Raw genomic sequence first — 18,451 nt, forward strand, 5'->3', positions numbered from 1 at the left:
CCAGTCAGCCTAAGAATGAATTCCACACACTGACCTGCCAACAGCAGTCAGGGTTCAACTACAATAGGAGGGCACACACAGCTCACACAAGGGACACTCCTGGAGTACCCAGCCCAGGTGATCACGGAGAGTGTGCCACTAGGCTCCACACTACACCTGTTGCATAAAGCCATCCTATCAAGACTGGGAGACAGACATAACAGCTCCACAGAGTTCATAGAAATAAATACAGAGAGGCAGCCAAAATGAGGAGACAAACATGTCCTTAATAAAAGAACAGGAGAAAACTCCAGAAAAAGCACTAAACAAAACTACCAGATACAGAGTTCAAAACACTGGTTATAAGGATGCTCGAGGAACTTAGAATTTCAACAAAGAGATAGTAAGCATAAAAAAGGACATAGACATCATAAAAAAAAAAAACCCAGTTAGAATTGAAGAATATAATATCTGAAATGAAGAATACACTAGAAGGAATCAACAGATTAAATGAAGCATAGGATCAAAATCAGCAGTTTGGAAGACAAGGTAGCAGAAAACACCTGGTCAGAACAGCAAAAAGAAAACATAATTTAAAAAAATGTCATTTAAGGGACCTCCGGGACAACATCAGGTGTAACAGCATTCTCACCATAGGGACTCCAGAAGGAGAAGAACGGGAGGAAAGGATTGAGAACCTATTTAAAGAAATAATGATTGACAGCTTTCCTACCCTGGCGAAGGGAATAGATATGCAAACAAGATGAACCCAAAGAGGCCTACACCAACACACATCATAGTAAATGCCAAAGATTAAATACAAAGAGAGAATCTTAAAAACAGCAAGAGAAAGGCAGTTACCTACAAGGAAGCCCCCATCAGACTGTCAGCTTATTTCTCAAACAGAAAATTTACAGGCCAGAGGGATTGGCATGAAGTATTCAAAGTGATTAAGAGCCAGGACCTACAACCAAGATTATTCTACCCAGCAATGTTATCATTTAAAATTGAAGGGGAAAGAGCTTCCCAGACAAGAAAAAGCTAAAGCAGTTCATTACCACCAAACTAGAATTATAAAAATGTTAGAGGGACTTCTTTAAGAAGAAGAAGAAGAAAGAGGGATGGGACATAAATATAGATAATAAAATAGCAATTTCAGCATACCTGCTAATAATCACTTTAAATGTAAATGGATTAAATGCTCCAATCAAAAGACACAGGGTAGCTGAGTGGATAAGAAAACAAGACCCATACATATGCCATCTCCAAGAGATCCATGTCAGATTAAAATACACAGACTGAAAGTAAGGGGATGAAAAAAGAGATTTCATACAAATAGAAATGAAAAAAAAAGTTGGAGTAGCAGTACTTATATCAGACAAAATAGACTTAAAACAAAGACATAAAAAGAGAGAAGGACATTTCATAATGATAAAGGGATCTATCCCAGAAGAGGATATAACCATCATAAACATTAATGCGCCCTACATAGAAGCACCTAGATACATAAAGCCAATATCAGATATAATGGGAGAGATCGACAGTAATTTAGTCATGATAGGGGACTTTAACACCCATTGACATTAATGGATCTTCCAGATAGAAAATCAACAAAGAAACAGCTGCCTTAAATGACACATTAGATAGACGGACTTAATTGATATTTTTAGAGCATTTCACCCCGAAGCGGCAGAATATATGTTCTTTTCAAATATGAAACATTTTCCAAGATAGACAACATGTTAGGCAACAAAACAAGTCTCAGTAAATTTAGGAACATTGAACATATTAAGCATCTTCTTTGACCACAATAGTATGAAACAAATCAATTACAAGATAACTGAAAAATACACAAATACGTGGAGGCGAAATAACATGCTACTAAACAATGAATGAGTTAACAGATCAAGGAAGATAGATATTTTGAGATAAATGAAAATGAAAATATAATGACCCCCTCCGGGGGGGAACCAATGGGACATATCAAAAGCAGCTCTAAGAGGGAAATTCATAGCAATATAGGCCTACCTCAAGAAACAAAAATCTCAAAGAATCTAACCTCATACCTAAAGGAACTAGAAAAAGAACAACAAACAAAGCCCAAAATGAGTAGAAGAAGGAAATAAAGATCAGAATGGAAATTAATGAGACAGACCTTAAAAATATACAAAAGATTAATGAAACCAGACACTGGTTTTTCGAAAAGCTAAACAAAACTGATAAACCTTTAACCGAGGAATCTTCTTGAAAAAAAGAGGACCCAAATAAATAAAATCAGAAATAAAAGAGAAGTATCAACTGACGCCACAGAAATACGAAGAATTATAAGAAAGTGCCATGAATTGTATGCCAGCAAATTGGACGATCTGGAAGGAATGGATACATTCCTACAAACATATACTCTTTCAAGACTGAATCAAGAAGAAACAAAATCTGATCAGACCAGTTACTACTAAAAAAATTGAATCTGTAACCAAAAACTCACCCCAAAAAAGGTCCTGGAATGATGGCTTCACAGGTGAATTTTACCAAACGATCAAAGAAGAATTAACACCCATCCTTCTTAGACTATTCCAAAAAATTCAAAAAGGGAGAAGGCTCCCAAGCTCATTTTACAAGGCCACCATTACACTGATTCTAAAACCAGTTGAAAACATTTTTAAAAAAAGAAAAGAAAATTCTTGGCCGATATCCCTGATGAACATAAATGCAAAAATCCTCAGCAAAATATTAACAAACTGAATTCAGCACTACATTAAAAAGTGGAATTTATTCCAGGGATTCAAGGTTGATGTAATATCTGCAAATCAAGTAATGTGATGCACCACATAAACAAAACGAAGGCTAGAAATCATACAATCATACCAATAGATGCAGAAAAAGCATTTGACAAAATCTAGCATCCATTTATGATAATGACTCAGCGAAGTGGGAATAAAGGCCATATGTGACAAATCTACAGCTAACATCGTACTCGATGAGAAGAAGCTAAAAGCATTTTTCTTGTGGTCAGCAACAAGACAAGGCTGTCCATTTTCATTACTTTTATTCAACATAGTACTGGAAGTCCTAGCCACAGCAGTCAGACAAGAGAAAGTAATAAAAGTCATCCAGATTGGAAAGGAAGACATAAAACTGTCACTATTTGCAGATGACATTATATTACATGTAGAGAAACCTAAAGATTTCACCAAAAAAACTGTTAGAACTGATAAATGAATTTAGTAAAGTAGCAGATACAAAATGAATATTCAGAAATCAGTTTCATTTTTATACAGATAACTATCAGATAATTAAGGAAACAATCCCATTTAAAAATGCATCAAAAAATAAAATACCTAGGAAATTTTAATGAAGGAAATTAAATTTTAATGAAGGAAATTATGTTCTTAAAATTATGTTATTGAAGAAAGAGATTGAAGAAGGTACAAATAAATGGAAGTATATACCATGCTCATGAATATGAAGAATTAACATTGTTAAAATGTCCGTACTACCCAAAGCAATCTGTAGATTTAATACAACCCCTATCAAAATACCAATGGCATTTTTTCACAGAACTAGAACAATCTTAAAATTTATATGGAACCATAAAAGACCCTGAATAGCTATAACAATCTGGAGAAAGAACAAAGTTGAAGGTATCATGCTACCTAATATCAAACTATGCTACAAGTTTATAGTAATCAAAATAGTATGGTACTGGCATAAAAACAGACACATAGGTTAATGGAACAGAATAGAGAGCCCAGAAATAAACTCACGCCTGCATGGTAAATTAATCTATGCCAAAGGCGGTAAGAATATCTAGTAGACCAAAGACAGTCTATTCAATAAACAGTGTTGGGAAAACGAGATAGATATATGCCAAAAAAAAAAAAAAAAAAAAAAGAAAGAAAGAAAAAAGAAAAAGAAACTGTACCAACTTCTTACATACCAAATATATGAATAAACTCAAAATGGATTAAACACTTAAATGTAAGACTTGAAACCATAACACTCCTAGAAAAAAACATAGGCAGTAAACTCTCTGACATTGCCCTTGCTAATATTTTTTTCTGATGTATCTCCTCGGGCAAGGAAAATAAAAGAAAAATTAATTAATGGGACGACATCAAACTAAAAAGTTTTTGTGTAGCAAAGGAAACCATCAAAAAAAAAAAAAAAAAAAAACAACAAAAAAAAAAAAACGAAAAGAAACTACCGAATGGGAGAGAAGACATTTGCTATGATATATCTGATAAGGGGTTAACATACAACTCAACACCAAAAAAATTCATTTAAAAAATGAGCAGAGGGCCTGAATAGGCATTTCTCCAACGAGGACATGCAGATGGCAAGCAGGCATATTAAAAATGCTCAGTGTCATTAATCATCAGAGAAATGCAAATTAAAACCACAATGAGATATCACCTCACACCTGTCAGAATAGCTATCAATAAATCAAAAAACAAGTGTTGGCGAGGATGTGGAGAAAAGGGAACCTTTGTGCACTGTTGGTGGGATTGCAAATTCGTGCAGCCACTATGGAAAACAGTTTGGAGGTTCCTCAAAATATTTAAAATAAAACTACATTATGACCTAGCATTTCCATGGGTATTAATCCAAAGCCAAAACACGAATTTTCAAACAGATGCACCTCTGTGTTCATTGCAGGACTGTTTACAGTAGCCAGTGTATGGCAGCAACCTAAGTGCCCATCACAAGACACGTGGAGAAAGAAGATCCACTTTGTATGTATACACAATGGCCGCAAAAAGAATGAAATCTCCCCATTTGCGACAACATGGATGGATGTGGAGGGTGTTATGCGGAATTAAATAAGTCAGACAGTGATAGACAAATGCCGCATGATTTCACTCATATGTGGACTCTAAAGAACAAAATAAACAAAATGGAAACATTCACAAATACAGAGAACAAATAGATGGTTGCCAGATGGATGGGGTGTTGGGGGGCTGTGTGAAAAAGGCGAAGGGACTAAGAAGTACAGATTAGTAATTACAAAATAGTAATGGGACGTAAAGCACAGCGCAGGGAGTGTGGTCCGTAGTATTGTGATAACCAGGTGTGGTGCCAGGTGGGCGCTGGACTTAGCGGGGACCACTTCGTAAGTTACGTAACTAACCACTATGCCGTACTTCTGAATGTAATATTAAAAATATTGGACGTCAACTAATTGAAAAACAAATCCACAAATTCAAAACATAAAAATAAATTTAAAAAACCTTACAGTTTTGAAATTCTATTTTTAGAAGCTTTAAAACATTTCCAGATGTGAGTTGACCAAGTGTTATTCTTACTTCCTAGGCCAGGGACTCCACTGCTTTGTGTGAAGAAGGATAAGGCCGACTCTGCTCTGCTTCTTTCCGTGCCGAAGTCTCCTCCTCCTCGATCGAGTTTAGTTACATCTTCTTTCAGCATATGACGCACAGGTATGTCCCCAGAAAATTTTGACTCGAATAGATTTCTTTCTTTTGCTATTATTTGTTGACTTTGCATAAAAGTATAATAATTAAATTCAAAAACATCCTGAACTTAGTCATTTTGGGTTTTAGCAATTTCATCTGTAACAGATATATTTGAATATCTTCTGTATATGTGGCACCGTATTTTGGTGTGTGTGACCTCATTTTAATTTTTTATTTTCTTAAAAGCAGCATTAAGTGTTGAGAGTAATGGACGTCATTATTTTTGTCAGGGCCCAGTAATGATTACTGCCTTTGAAACCAAGGGTGGTGGTCCCTGTGCCTTGTTGGGCCAGCCTCGGAAAGCTCTGTGGCGCCCCCTGCCAAGAACGGTGCCCGCCGCCATTAGTGGGCCAGGGGCGCAGGGGTGGGGGAGTGGGGGGCTGCCTTTAGCAGAGCACCTTTTCAGAACATAAATGGCTTGCTCCTGAGCCGTCTTTCTCCAGGAGTTTGAAAAGAAACAAAATACCCTGTGTTTTAATCTCTAATTTGTGATTGAGTGGCATTTTATATTTTAAATTAAAAACTCTTTAATATGTTAGAACATTAAAATGAATATAAAATGGGTTTGAAATGTTTGCATCCAAAGCGAGATTTAATTCATTGCTATTTTTGATAAATTCATAAGTATCAAGAAAACTGCTATTTAAAATTTCATTCATAATCACAATATCATTCAGTTTTCCCCAGTAGTCTCAATATTTTTTTTAGTTTGTTTGAAGCCGGGTCCAAAATGATTACAGTTAGCCGAAGTGTCACTTAAGTCTCTTAATCAAGGGATCGGGCCTCCCTGTCCTTTTTTTCCTTGCATTTTCTTCATGGAAAATCCAGGCTGATTTCTCTGTGGTCGGAGGTTTCCAAACCTCTGACTTCGCCATTTCTGTTGGCTGTGTTCTCCCGCTCCGTATTTCCCTGAAGCCGTAGGTGGGTCTACGCTCTGGCTCTGTTCCTGTCCGGCTCTGTCTGGTCCGGCTCCATCTGGTCCGGCTCCGTCCGGCTCGGCCTTCAGCACAGGCGTCGCGGGGGTGCTGCTCCGTGCCTGTTCTCGGTCATTCGACGGTGACCACGATGACGTTACAAATTTTATCAGTTTTCTGCCTTGACCAAGTGATCTTCTGAGAGATACCTCCCATCTTTAACCGGGTATCCTAAGGGACGGTTCAAATAGGAGAGGCAGGATAGATCCTGATTCTTGCCCTTAGCCGTTCTCAGTACGAGACAGCTCCACAGTGGCTCCACAGCGACTGGTGATTGTTTTAAGTATCATTTTAAACTTGAGAATTTAAACACCTGTGATATGTTTTAATTCATTGCAGTTTTGACTCTTGCACATGCCAAAACTGTGCCCCTCTTGGCCACCAGCGCCTCTCGAGCACCGCCTTGGTCCTTCCTGGCCCCCTAGTCTTCCTCCCTTGGCTTTTGGCTCTGGGGGGCTGTTTCATGTTCATTTTGTACTTTTTGACACCAAACCTGGAATTGGCTATTTCTCTAAGCATCTCGGGTCCCCTTGTGCAGAAAATATCTTGAGACCACACCCTGGCACTAGGGATATGTGTTGCTACTCGGCTGGTTATTATTTCCAGGCCTTTTTGGTAGATAGCCAGGAAATATACTTTTTAAGTGAAACTACATCATGAGTTCATACTGATGTTTTTATCTCAAATTTAGGATCATACGGTTCTTCCTTTGGTTTCGTACAAATCTCTCCGCTCATGCTGAGAGCCTTGGTTCTTACCGTTGCCATTGCTTGTTCTAACCTGTGGAGTCCATGCGACAGTTCGAGTGACAGCGCTGATATCCACCCACAGCGCAGCCACTGGGGACCGTTTAAGATTTGCTGCCATTCTTTTCATCCTTGGAGTTGACCCTAGGGATGTTCTGCCAAGTCATTGTGATTTAAAGTCACTCGATCCAGTCCATCAGTGTGCCATCAGCTTGTTACTCTGTTTGATTCATTTATTTTTATTTTAAGGAGTAGTTTCTTTTTAAATTTTGCGTTACAGGTTTGTAAAACATTTTAATGGATCCAAGTCAAAATAAAAATTTTTAGAAATCTAGCTTTCATTCCCTATTTCTTTCCTCCTCCATAGGTAACTTTTTAAAATTTTTGATTTATCTTTCTATTTGTGTGTGTGTGTGTGTGTGTGTGTGTGAGAGAGAGAGAGAGAAAGAGAGAGAGAGAGAAAGAGAAAGAGAAAGAGAGAAAGGGAGAGAGAGAGGGGGAGAGAGAGAGAGAGAGAGGGAGAGAGAGGGAGAGAGAGAGAGAGAGAGAGAGAGAGAGAACACGGCCCTATTAGGAAACATACAGTACCAGCTTCTCTCCGTGTTTTTCACATTTAACAGCACATGGTGAGGCTTACGCCATCGCGGTATATAGAGACCCTCCTGCAGCTGCAAACTATTCTAACATATTGGATATATTATGGGAAAAAACTAATTTAAAAAGTATTTTGGCTTTAATCAGTAGGTTTCTCCTGTCCATCAATATCATCAATTTTGCTCTTTATCCACTTGCAGATTTGTCAGTTCAGGGACTCTGCAGGCACGTTGCTTGTCTGGGCCTGGTCTTCCTTCTGTGTAAAATGAGAGGTGTGGGCTAGAATGGGTTATTTTAGCTGGAAGAGACTGCAGATGAGTTAAATCTGTGAGTATCTCACTTGCAACAAAACGTGCACCTGTACCAAGGCAGGGAGGTGATGAATTTGACAGGTCTTGAGTAATGACCAGATGTCAGAATCGGGGCGAGGTCAGTTCTGCTTGGGCAGCTGGCTAGGTGATGGTGTCAGTCTCTGAAGTGGGAGAAGTTGTTTTGGGGCAGGTAGGGATGGGTCAGATGGGAATGGGAAGCGCTAAAGGTGACAAATGTTGTGCTGGCTTTGCTCGCCACATACAAGACTCCTGTGCAATATGACAGACTGAGGGAAATGGCCTGGGACCTCAGAGGGTGGCCGCCCAGTGCTGAGGCTCCCTCCTGCAGATCTGGTGAGCGCGGCCCAGAGAGGGGGCACGGCACAGCGTGAGCGTGTGGAGGAGAGGTGGATGCAGAGCAGGGTCTGGAAGCGCCAGTCTTTAAGCCACAGGTGGAAGTGGGAGCGTCCCTAGAGAGAGGGGAGAGGAGCAGAGACAGAGCCAGCGAGCGGAAACCCCATGCTTAGTCTAAAGTCGATTTACATACTGTAATTCACTGCTTAGTATGGCCATAGTTTTTCACTCATATTTTCAAGTAAACATGGTGCCCGGGGAGCATGAACCTGATCACACAGCTGCAGCTTCTGCCCCGCGCGCAGCCCGAGGCGCCAGTCCAGGCCTCAGGGCGGCCTCCCCTGGACCGGGCAGCCCGCTCTTTGTCGTTGGTTGGTTGTCGCAGACTGAGCCCCGCCTCCAGCCCTCTGCTTTCTCCCTCCTTCCTGTCCAGATGGCAGGACTCTGGCCCTGGGCCAGGAGAGGCACTGCATCTTTGCACATAGGCAGGGCTGAATGAATGCTTTTTAAAAATCCTAAATCACAGGAACCAACGGATATTGGCGGTGCTGGGCCTCAAATAGCTTTTTTTTTTTTTTAAGGGTTTAAGGCCAAGTTTTACACGGTGGTTTATCCGGTTCTTGTCCAGCCGTGTGCCTGTTCCGTGCGTCTGTCTCCTCCCTGCAGAGCGGGCTTTCCGTGTGGTTGCGATCCGCCCGTTTGGACGAGGCCTCCTCGTCCTTTCCCAGTGGCCAGTTAGCACAGGCCCGGGCCCGAGCCGAGCGTGCGGCGTCGTGGCAGGGGCCCGTGCGCTGAGGCGTGTGCGTAACGCGGGTTCGCGCAGCTGCCCGGCAGGCTCGCCTGTGTGCGCGTGGTCTTCTGGTGTCCCCCTGTGCCGGCATCACCGGGACGGGGCTCCACTTCCCTGCCGAGCATGACGTCACGTTGTTTTTCCTCGTCCGTGTGGTGGATAGCACTTTCTTGCTGGCAGGAGCCATTTTCTTTGTTTATCTGATGCTTCCCTTTTTTGGTTTTCCCCGGGCTTTCCAGGGCTTGGAACACCCTTTTGTCAGCAGATGTACTTTTGTTTCCAGTTTCCAATTTCCCAAGTAAGAAGTGGCTCAGCTGAAATCACAGAAACGGGACTGCAAGCCGTCGGCGTCCTGGGGCCGTAGGGGAACGTGGAGGGACCCGGTCCAGCTCGCTGCCGTGTGTCTCTGTGCAGAGGCGCCTCCGCGGTGAGGGGGGCTCCGCAGGGTCTGGCCGGAAACGGAAACTTTATTAAACGATTTTCTCAAATAGGGATTCTTTTTCATTTGGGTAAAAATATAGCCTCAAAGTACAAAAAACTCATGCCTAAACATGCAGCAAATAGTAACTAATGTAACAAGAGTAATTCTTCTCAAAGGCAACCGCAGAATCAGAGCTCTAGAGCCGAGAGTGCCAGACGCCGAGGCAGGCAGCCCGGTCCCGGGCGCGGGCCCAGGACGCCAGCCCCAAGGCCGCCGCTTCCTGGCGGTGGCTGCTCTTGGCCCCTTCTGAGCTCCTCGGAGGGCGCTGGCTTGCGCGCCATTGTTTAGCCACGTGCTTTTCCCTCTCTGCAGTGCCCTTTGCACTCCCTTCACTTAGCGCATCTGTTGTCACTGCAGCAGAATGTCTGTCTTTGTGTGCGTTCTGCTGCACCCTCTTCCCGAACCTGACGCCGAAGCGAGGACAGGAAGGGGAGGCTGTCGGGGCGGCCCCCGGTCTCCGTCGCTCGCCTGGTCCGATGTGCCCGGCAGAGGCATGTGTGGCCGGACTCTGGGTGCTGTAACCTCCGAGCTGCTTCCCCAAATCATCCTGTTAAATACGAGTCCACGGGCCCCAAATGTCGCTTCCTCTACCATCCCTAACGCATTCGACTGAGCTTGCGCAACTTCTCTCCCACCAACACAATAACTGTTATAAATACCGTAGAATTTCATTAACTACAATTGTCACATCTAAACTTCAAGGGAGAATTTAATCAATTTTATACCCATGTATAAGCAAGAGAAATAAAGCTATTTATATTTAACTCAAAAAATCTAGTCGAAGGTTCCTGCAGTCCCCATTTGGAAGATTCCCGAAATGCGAGTTTGCTCCTTTCCGGCCACCTCCGCAGCCGACCCACACGGAGCCCTCGGCCTCCCGGCCCATCAACAGCACGGTGTGGACGAGCAGAGTCGCAGGTTCGAAATTACCATCACAGATGTTTTAGAAAAATTTAACATTTTAATTTTATAAGTTTGTTTTGGAGAATTATAATAAGAACTAGGGAACTTCCTTTTTAATAGTGGTTTTTAGTTTAGGGGCTGTCGAACATGGTCCTGGCCTTCGTGACTATTTTCAGTAGATGCCTGCTCCAGCCTGGGGTGAGGGGTCGCTGGCGCCAGCGAGTCCCCGGTCTGCGTTGGCACGCGGCGTGGTCCATGCTCGATGCTGGCAGCTGTCCTTTGGCCACTTATTTCTCTGCGTTTAATTTAAAACATTATTTCCTTGAGCTTAGTTTTTCATTGCCTTCTGATACCTTTACTCCTCTCCACTTTTATTTTTTCCATTAAAATACGTACAATTATTTGAAATTCCTTGCATCTAAACGTCAACAGAATTGTGTCACATCAGATGGCAGCGTGCCAGCCATTTTTTAATGTCGTTGTTTTTGCTGCTGTTTTTCCGCTGGGGTTAGTGAGAGGTGGTTATTGGGCTACGTGTGATGAAGAGAGAGTAGGGTGTCTAAGCTTGTTAGACTTTATTTTTTATTAAAATGTTTTTTTACATTTTTAAATTTAGAAACAGTGATTTAAACTATTGAAAGGTACTGGTCGGTGGTTTTTCGTATATTCACAGTGTTAGGCAAGTATCACCACTAATTCCAGAACATTGTCATCATCCCCACAGAGCCACACGCCAAGAAGGCACTGTCCAGCGCGCTCCCCTCTCCCAGCCCCTGGTGACCACCGGTCTACTTTCTGTCTCTGTGCATCCGCCTGTTCTGGACATTTCATATAAATGGAATCATGCAGTACACGACCTTTCCTTTCTGACTTTTATCACGTAACATAGTGTTCATGGTGTAGCACGTTTTAGTACTTCAGTCCTTTTTATGGCTGAATAGAGCACTGTGTGCATTTACTGTATTTTGTTTATCTTACCATCTCTTGATGGACAGTTGGCTGTTAATGCTTTTGGTTATGAATATTGATGCTATGAACATTCCTGTACAAGTCTTTGTATAAACATATGTTTTCAATTCTCATGTGTATAGACATAGGAGTAGAGTGGCTGGGTCATGTGGTAATTCTATATTTAACCTTTCGAGGACCAGCCAGGCTGGTTTCCACAGTGACTGCACTGTTTTACATTTCTGCCAGTCACGTGTCAGAGTTCCTATCTCTGCACATCCTCGCCAATACTACTTGTTATTTTACCTTTTTTTTTTTTTTAATCGTAGTCATCCTGGTGGGTACAAAGTGGAAACTCATGTGGTTTTGACTTTATTTTCTTCATGATGAAGGATGCAGAAGATCTTTTCATGTGCTCGTTGGCTGCTTCTGTGTCTTTGGAGGAACGTTTATTCAGATTCTTTGCCCATTCTTTAATTGGGTGGTTTGTCTCTTTGTTGTTGAGTTGTAAGAGTTCTTTATATATTCTGGATACTAGTCCCTTGTCAAATAAGTGATTTGTAGATAGTTTCTCCCATTTTGTTGTCTTTTCATATTCACGATGATGTCCTTTTATATACAAAAGTTTTCATATTTGGCGAAGTCCAATTTGTGTTTTTTTCTTTTGTCGATTGTGCTTTTGCTGTCATATCTGAGAATCCTTTGCCAATTCAAGGTCATGGGTATACCCCTGGTTTTTCTAAGAGTTTTATGACGTTAGCTCGTATATTTTAGTAGTTGATCGATTTTGAATTAGTTGTGTGTATGGATTGAGGTGAGTGTGCAAGTTCATTTTTAGGCCTGTTTTTACCCAGTCATCCCAGGGACTGGTCTTTCCTACTAAAGGGTCTTGGCATCCATGTCGAAAACCATTTGGCCACAGAGTATGGGCTTCTATCTGGACTCCCAGTTCTGTTCCATTGGTCTCTATGTCTGTTCTTACGCCGGCATTAAACTGTTCTGATTACTCTAGTTTCGTAGTAAGTTTTGAACTGTTTTGACTCTTTGGTGTTTCTTTCAATTCTGTATGAATTTCAAGATCAGATTTTTCATTTCTATAAAAGAACAAAGGCCATTGACATTTTGGTAGGTATTGTTGTATTGAATCTGTAGATCGCTTTGGATGCTAAGAGTGCTCCAGAGGAACAGAACCAATTTGTGTGTGTGTGTGCGTGTGCGTGTGCGCGCGTGTAAAGTGAGGCAAGGCCCAAGATCTGCAGGGTGAGTTGGCGAGCTGGAGAACCGGGAGGGCCGATGGCTTAGCTCCAGCCTGCGTCTGAAGGCCTGAAACCAGGAGAGCCAGTGGTCTAGTTCCTGTTCAAAGCCCAGCAGGCTCGAGATCTGGGAAGAGCCTATATTTCAGTTCAAGCCCAAAGACAGGAAAGAGTTGGTGTCTCAGTTTGAAGGCAGTCAGGCAGAAAGAATCCCCTCATTGGGGAGTCTGCCTTTTTGTTCTGTAGGTCTTCGATTGATGGACAAGGCCCAACCACATTGCAGGGGGGTGGGGTGGGGCAGTCTGCTTTATTCAGCCTTCCAATTTAAATCTTGCTCTCATCCAACATCCTCACAGACACACCCAGAATAACGTTTGACCAATCTCTAGACACCCCATGGTCCTGCCAACATGACACAAAATTAACCTTCACAAGTAGTATTGCCTTTCTAACGATATTTAGTCTTCTGATCACGTATGTAGATTTCTTTTGGACCAAACCAATGTCTTATCATTTAATCGCGTCTTCTTTCATTTCTTTTCAGCAATTGTTTTATAGTTTTCAGTGAATAAATCTTTGGTTAAATTTATTCCTAGGTATTTTATTCTCCTGGATGCTATTGTAAGTGGAGCTGTTTTAAATGTGCTTTTCGGATTGTTTATTGCTGGAGCATAGAAACTCAACTCAGCTGGTGTTCCTGTGCTGTTCTTACGCCCTCCGACTCTGATGAACTCATTTATTAGCTCTAGTTGTGTTTCTTGTGAATCATTTGGGGTTTTTTTTAATACTTAAGATCATCTTATCTGTGAATAGAGATAGTTTTACTTTTTCCTAATTTGGATGCCTTTTATTTCCCTTTCTTGGCTAATTGCTCTGTTAGAACTTCCAGTGTGATGGTTAACATCAGCGGTGAAAGCATGCATCCTTTCTTTCCTTCTTCCTGATCTTTAAAGGTCAAGCCTTCAGTCTTCCACCATTAAGTGGGCTTTTCATAGATGTCCTTTATCACATTGAGGGGATTCTCTTTTATTCCTTGTTTTCTGAGGGTTTTTATGATGAAGGCTGTTGGATTTTTGTCAGATGCTTTTTCTATATCAATTGCAATGACTGTGTGTGTTTTTCCCCTTTATTAATGTGGTATATTACATTTATTTAAAAAAAAAATGTCGACCACCCTTGCCTTTCTGGGATGAATACCACTTGGTCATGGTATATAATACCTTTAATATGCTGTTGGATTCAGCTTCCTAGCATTTTGTTGAGAGTCGTCTTCATTTTCGAAGGATAGTTTTGCTGGATATAGAATTCTTAGTTGAGTTTTTTCTTTCAGCCTTTTGACTATGTCATCCCATTGTTGCCTGTCCTCCATGCTTTCTGACGAGATAGCAGCTGTTCATCTTACGGAGGAGATTCTCGTGGACCTGTTTCTTGCTGCTTTCAGAATTCTTTCTTTGTTTTTCATCAGTTCAGTTATAATTTGCATCAGTGTGGAACACTTGGAGTTCATCCTACATGGAATTTGTTGAGCTTCCCGGATGTGCAGATTAGTATTTTTTATCACATATGGAAAGTTTTTGTTCAATTTGTCTTTAGATCTTCTTTTTATTTCTTTCTCTCCTTCCTCTCCTTTCATAACAGCAAAAACTGGCAACAGTGTGATAAGAAAATGGATAAGTATATCATGGGATATTACACAGCATTGAAAATGAATGAAGTTATTAGTTACACACAGCAAACACAGATGAATATTTATAGTAACTGACAGCAGAGGACTTACACGTGCTATGATATCATTTTCATGACTTTAAAAACAGGCAAAAATATATTGCTTAAGAAGAAAAATGTTTATAGTAGCAGGAGAATTATAAACACAAAGCTCAGGCTGACATCTTTTTGGAGAGAGGCAGGGGATGCCTGAGGAAGGAACACACAGCTACGTGATCGTGATCGCTGGGTGGTTTGTCCTGGAGTCGTTTTCTTTCTTGTATTCATACTTTGCATGTCCATGCACATAATCTTTTGTGCTACCCAATACATTTTTTTGGAAGGCAAGGAAGGGTACCAGCGGGGGAGGCTTAGAAACCCCGAGCCGCTCCTTCACCCACCCGGCCTGGCCCCCGCAGCGCGCTGATGAGGACGCCCGGGACCCGAGCCTCCTTCGTCCTGTGACATGGTGACATCGCCGACACTGAGCGCACGCTTCCTCCCCCCTCAGATGGTCTGGGAACCCGTGTCAGGAGCCAGGCGACCGCGCGGGTAAGGGCGCGTGCCTGCGCTGTCGGTCCCGTCCCAGCGACCCGTGTGTCCACCCTCATGCCAGGGCACAGTGTCCCGGTTGATTCGCAATAAGTTTTGAAATGAGGAAGTGTGCGTCCTCCAACTTTTTTCTCCTTTTTCAAGATCGTTTTGTACATTCTGGGTCCCTTGCATTTCCATATACATTTTAGGTTCAGCTTATTAATTTCTGTTTTTAAAAAAGCTGAGATTTTAACAGGTTAAGATGAGTCTGTCGGTCAGTTTGAGTAGTGTTGCAATGTTAAGTCTTCCAATCCATGAACATGGGATATTTTTCCATTCGTTCAGACCCTTACTGTCTTTCAGCTGTGTTTCCTAGTTTTCAGGATACACATCTTACTCTCCTTTTTGGTGCCGCGTCCAGCGAGTAGTAAATCCTAACACGTCCAACGCAGCCCTGGAAAATAAACCTAACTGGAAACAGCGAGAGATTGAGAAGAGAAAGAAGACAGGAAGCTGGGAGCAAGAGGCCCACTGTCCACTGATGATGGGGTAGTGGCCCAGTTTTATGTTCGTAAGCTGCTTTTGTACAAGAGCAAACAATTGCTAGCTAAAATAAGATTATCCCCACCCAGCCTACACACCCTGCTATAATCCTTCCATTTCCATTAACACCACGTTGTCCTCCATCAGTTCCATCAGTTCGTACTTCCTCATTCTTAGGAGGCTCATAGAGGTGAGGCAGCCTTTGGTTGACCTCACAGATTGCAAGGACCTTGTCAGCTTGAAGCCCTCTCCACAGGTTAGTTGCATTTATTCCTAGATATTTCACCCTTTTTGATGTTGTTATAAACAAGTTGTTTTCTTCATTTTGGAGTTGTTCATTGCTAGTATACAGAAATACAATTGATTTTTATATATTGATCTCGTATTCTGCAACTTTGCCGAACAAGTTTATTCAGCTAGTTTTCAGTTGATTCTTTTGTATGTTCTATATGCATGATTATGTCATCTGAAAATAGAAAGTGTTTTACTTCTTCCTTTCCAGTATGGAAGCCTTTTCTTTCTTTTTCTTGCTTAATTGCTGAGGAGAGGGGCATTTTGAAGAAAGGATTGGAGCCCTAACGTGAGGGAACAGCCCAGTCCTTGTCAAGCATCTGGATCTCAGTTGGCAGGAAGACGTATCTTCCGTGTATAGTGCTGCAGAGTTAGCAGAGGGATCCGCGAGGATATTTCAGGGATGCCTGATAGTGCTCTGAGCGTGACAGGGAGTGTCTGCTTTTCACATGAAAAGAAAAGTGAGGCTCAAAGGATAAATGCTGGGCCCAAGGATCCGCCCCCTCCCACAGCCCCAGGTGCAGGCTCCCTGCACGGCCACCCAACAGGGCTGTGTCTGCTGCCGCCTCTCAGAAGGAGCATCCGCTGCAGCCCCGGTCGGGAAGCCTGACCTCCCTTCTGCAGAGGTGACAGCTTCCTCTTCTGAAGATCCACAGCCCCTGTGACTCCCAGAGGTCGGCTCTCACGTCTGTTGCTTGTTTCAGATGTTGACCCTGAGCACCTGTGTCCCGTCTGAGGGCGGGGACAGTCTCCTTCACGCTTGTGTCCCCTGACGTGTAAGGCACAGAGCTGCGCATGCTGTAGGTGCCCTGTGTATTTGTTGAAATAAAATGCGGTTGGTTTGGCAAACCTTTGCCGAGTCGCTCACCTGGGGAAGGGTTCTCCCACGCCTGGAGAAAGGTGAGGAGGTGCCCTTGGCATTCCAGGCTGCGCCTGCTGCCCGCCGCATGGGAGACGGGCACCCGCGGGACAGCCTGGACTGCACACCAGCGTGGCCAGCAGCATTCTCCAAAAACACAGCCAAGGCCCAAGCGAAGCAGGAAGCATCAGTGCTTGAGTGAAACGGGCTGTTGTCCTCTACAATGACAGTTGTTTAATAGTTTACTAACCATCGGAAGAAATCTACAGTGCACGAACTCTTAGAAGGCGGTTTGGCAATGATCGCGTTTGATGCGCGTCGTCTTCGGCTTGGCATCAAGTTACAAAGATACATGTTCGGGAGTGGCCACCAGGTTGTCCATAACTGCGGAGTGCCAGAGCCAGCCTCAGCCTCCGTCAGCAGAACTGGCCGTATACGTTACGGGGAGCCACGCACTTGGGTGCTCTGCAGCCCCTCGAAATAATGACACGGGTCTTTCTATGCTGATGCGGGAAAGTGCCTGGGATACACTCTGGGTGACAAAAGAAAGCCAGAGGTCAGTTCGCGTGCACGACGCAGTTTGTGTGCAGGTTGACAGAGAGGCCGTGTTCCCACACGCGGCGCCGGGAGGGAGCGGCCGCCGCTGGGGCCTGACGCGCGTCCCCGTCACCGCCGCGTCTTCCTTGTCAGCTGCCGCTTCCTCTGTCGCGGTGTAGATGGAAGTCGTGTCGTGCCCGCTCCTGTGTCAGGTCCACAGTATCGGGCACGTCCCGTCTCAGTTTGGGAGACGCATTTTAAAGTCTGCGCTACTACGTGCGAATGTCACGGATTAACCCAATCCGAACAGAACCATTTTGAACGGGCACTTTGTCGTATTCTTTGTTTAGATTTTAAGTTGGGACACAATTCGCATTCCATGAAAGTCACCCCTTAAAGCGTGTGGTTCAGTGGCGGTTAGCACATTGGCGGTCATACAGCCATCCCCAGCGTCCGGTTCCCGAACGCCACCCTCACCCAGCGAGAAGCCCCAGGCCCACCAGGGCCCCCTCCCCCCCCCCCCCCACCGCCACGTCCGTCTCCGTCTGGACCGTTTCCACGCTGCGTTTTCCTTACTTGGGAACAGGAGGTGGAGGCTGGGCGCTTTGTTGTTCCTGCTGCCTAAGCGCTGGGCGGCCTCTTCCCTCCTCCTGACGGCTTCGCTCAGGACGGCCACGTGGACAGGGTGCAGGGTGCGGGCGAGGTCGCCAGAGGCCCCTCGCACCCCACTGCCAGGTGCTCGTGGGCGTTCCACACTGCAGGCAGCCCTGACAGGTGCCCCCGCCACAGGCCGTCCTGCGCCTCAGGACAGGGCTGCTGTGAGGGCTTCCCTAGGTGCCTTCTCTCGTCCTGCGTAGCCTGTGAAAACAGAGGCTCCAAGACTGTGTTTTATACCTGTTCGTACAGAGTATGACACGGTAAGCAGACATTTATAATTTATCGTTAGCTCGATCTTAAGTAAGTTGTCACTCATGCTCAAAATAGGAATTTGAACCTCTGAAGAGTCAAACATTTCTCATTAAAAGTCTTTATTGAACACACAGCTCCCTACGCTCCACAGGACAAAATATTAAACCCATGTATGTGGTCAGTACCATAATCTAAGCGGGATTTTCAAGGCCTGACACGATCAGATCAGATCTGAAAGCTGGGGAGTTTCTTTTCCTGTGGAGTTCATTG

At 43.6% G+C, this 18,451-nt stretch overlaps 1 protein-coding gene across 4 annotated transcripts in view; it reads left to right on the forward strand.

The window, feature by feature from the left end:
• The window catches only part of TRAF3 (TNF receptor associated factor 3), a 91,570-nt gene that overhangs the window by 44,764 nt on the left and 28,355 nt on the right, over window positions 1–18,451 (forward strand). For 3 of the 4 annotated variants that reach the window (XM_036239498.1, XM_016165988.2, XM_036239499.1), the window contains exon 2: window positions 5,290–5,414. The gene's annotated coding sequence lies outside the window, so the exon portion shown is untranslated. Of the gene's footprint in view, window positions 1–4,477; window positions 4,713–5,289; window positions 5,415–18,451 lie in introns of those variants that run through there. The other variant, XM_016165986.2, reaches the window with a different exon arrangement.

This window comes from Rousettus aegyptiacus, unplaced genomic scaffold, assembly GCF_014176215.1.
Source record: "Rousettus aegyptiacus isolate mRouAeg1 unplaced genomic scaffold, mRouAeg1.p scaffold_m13_p_3, whole genome shotgun sequence".
NCBI lineage: Eukaryota > Metazoa > Chordata > Mammalia > Chiroptera > Pteropodidae > Rousettus > Rousettus aegyptiacus.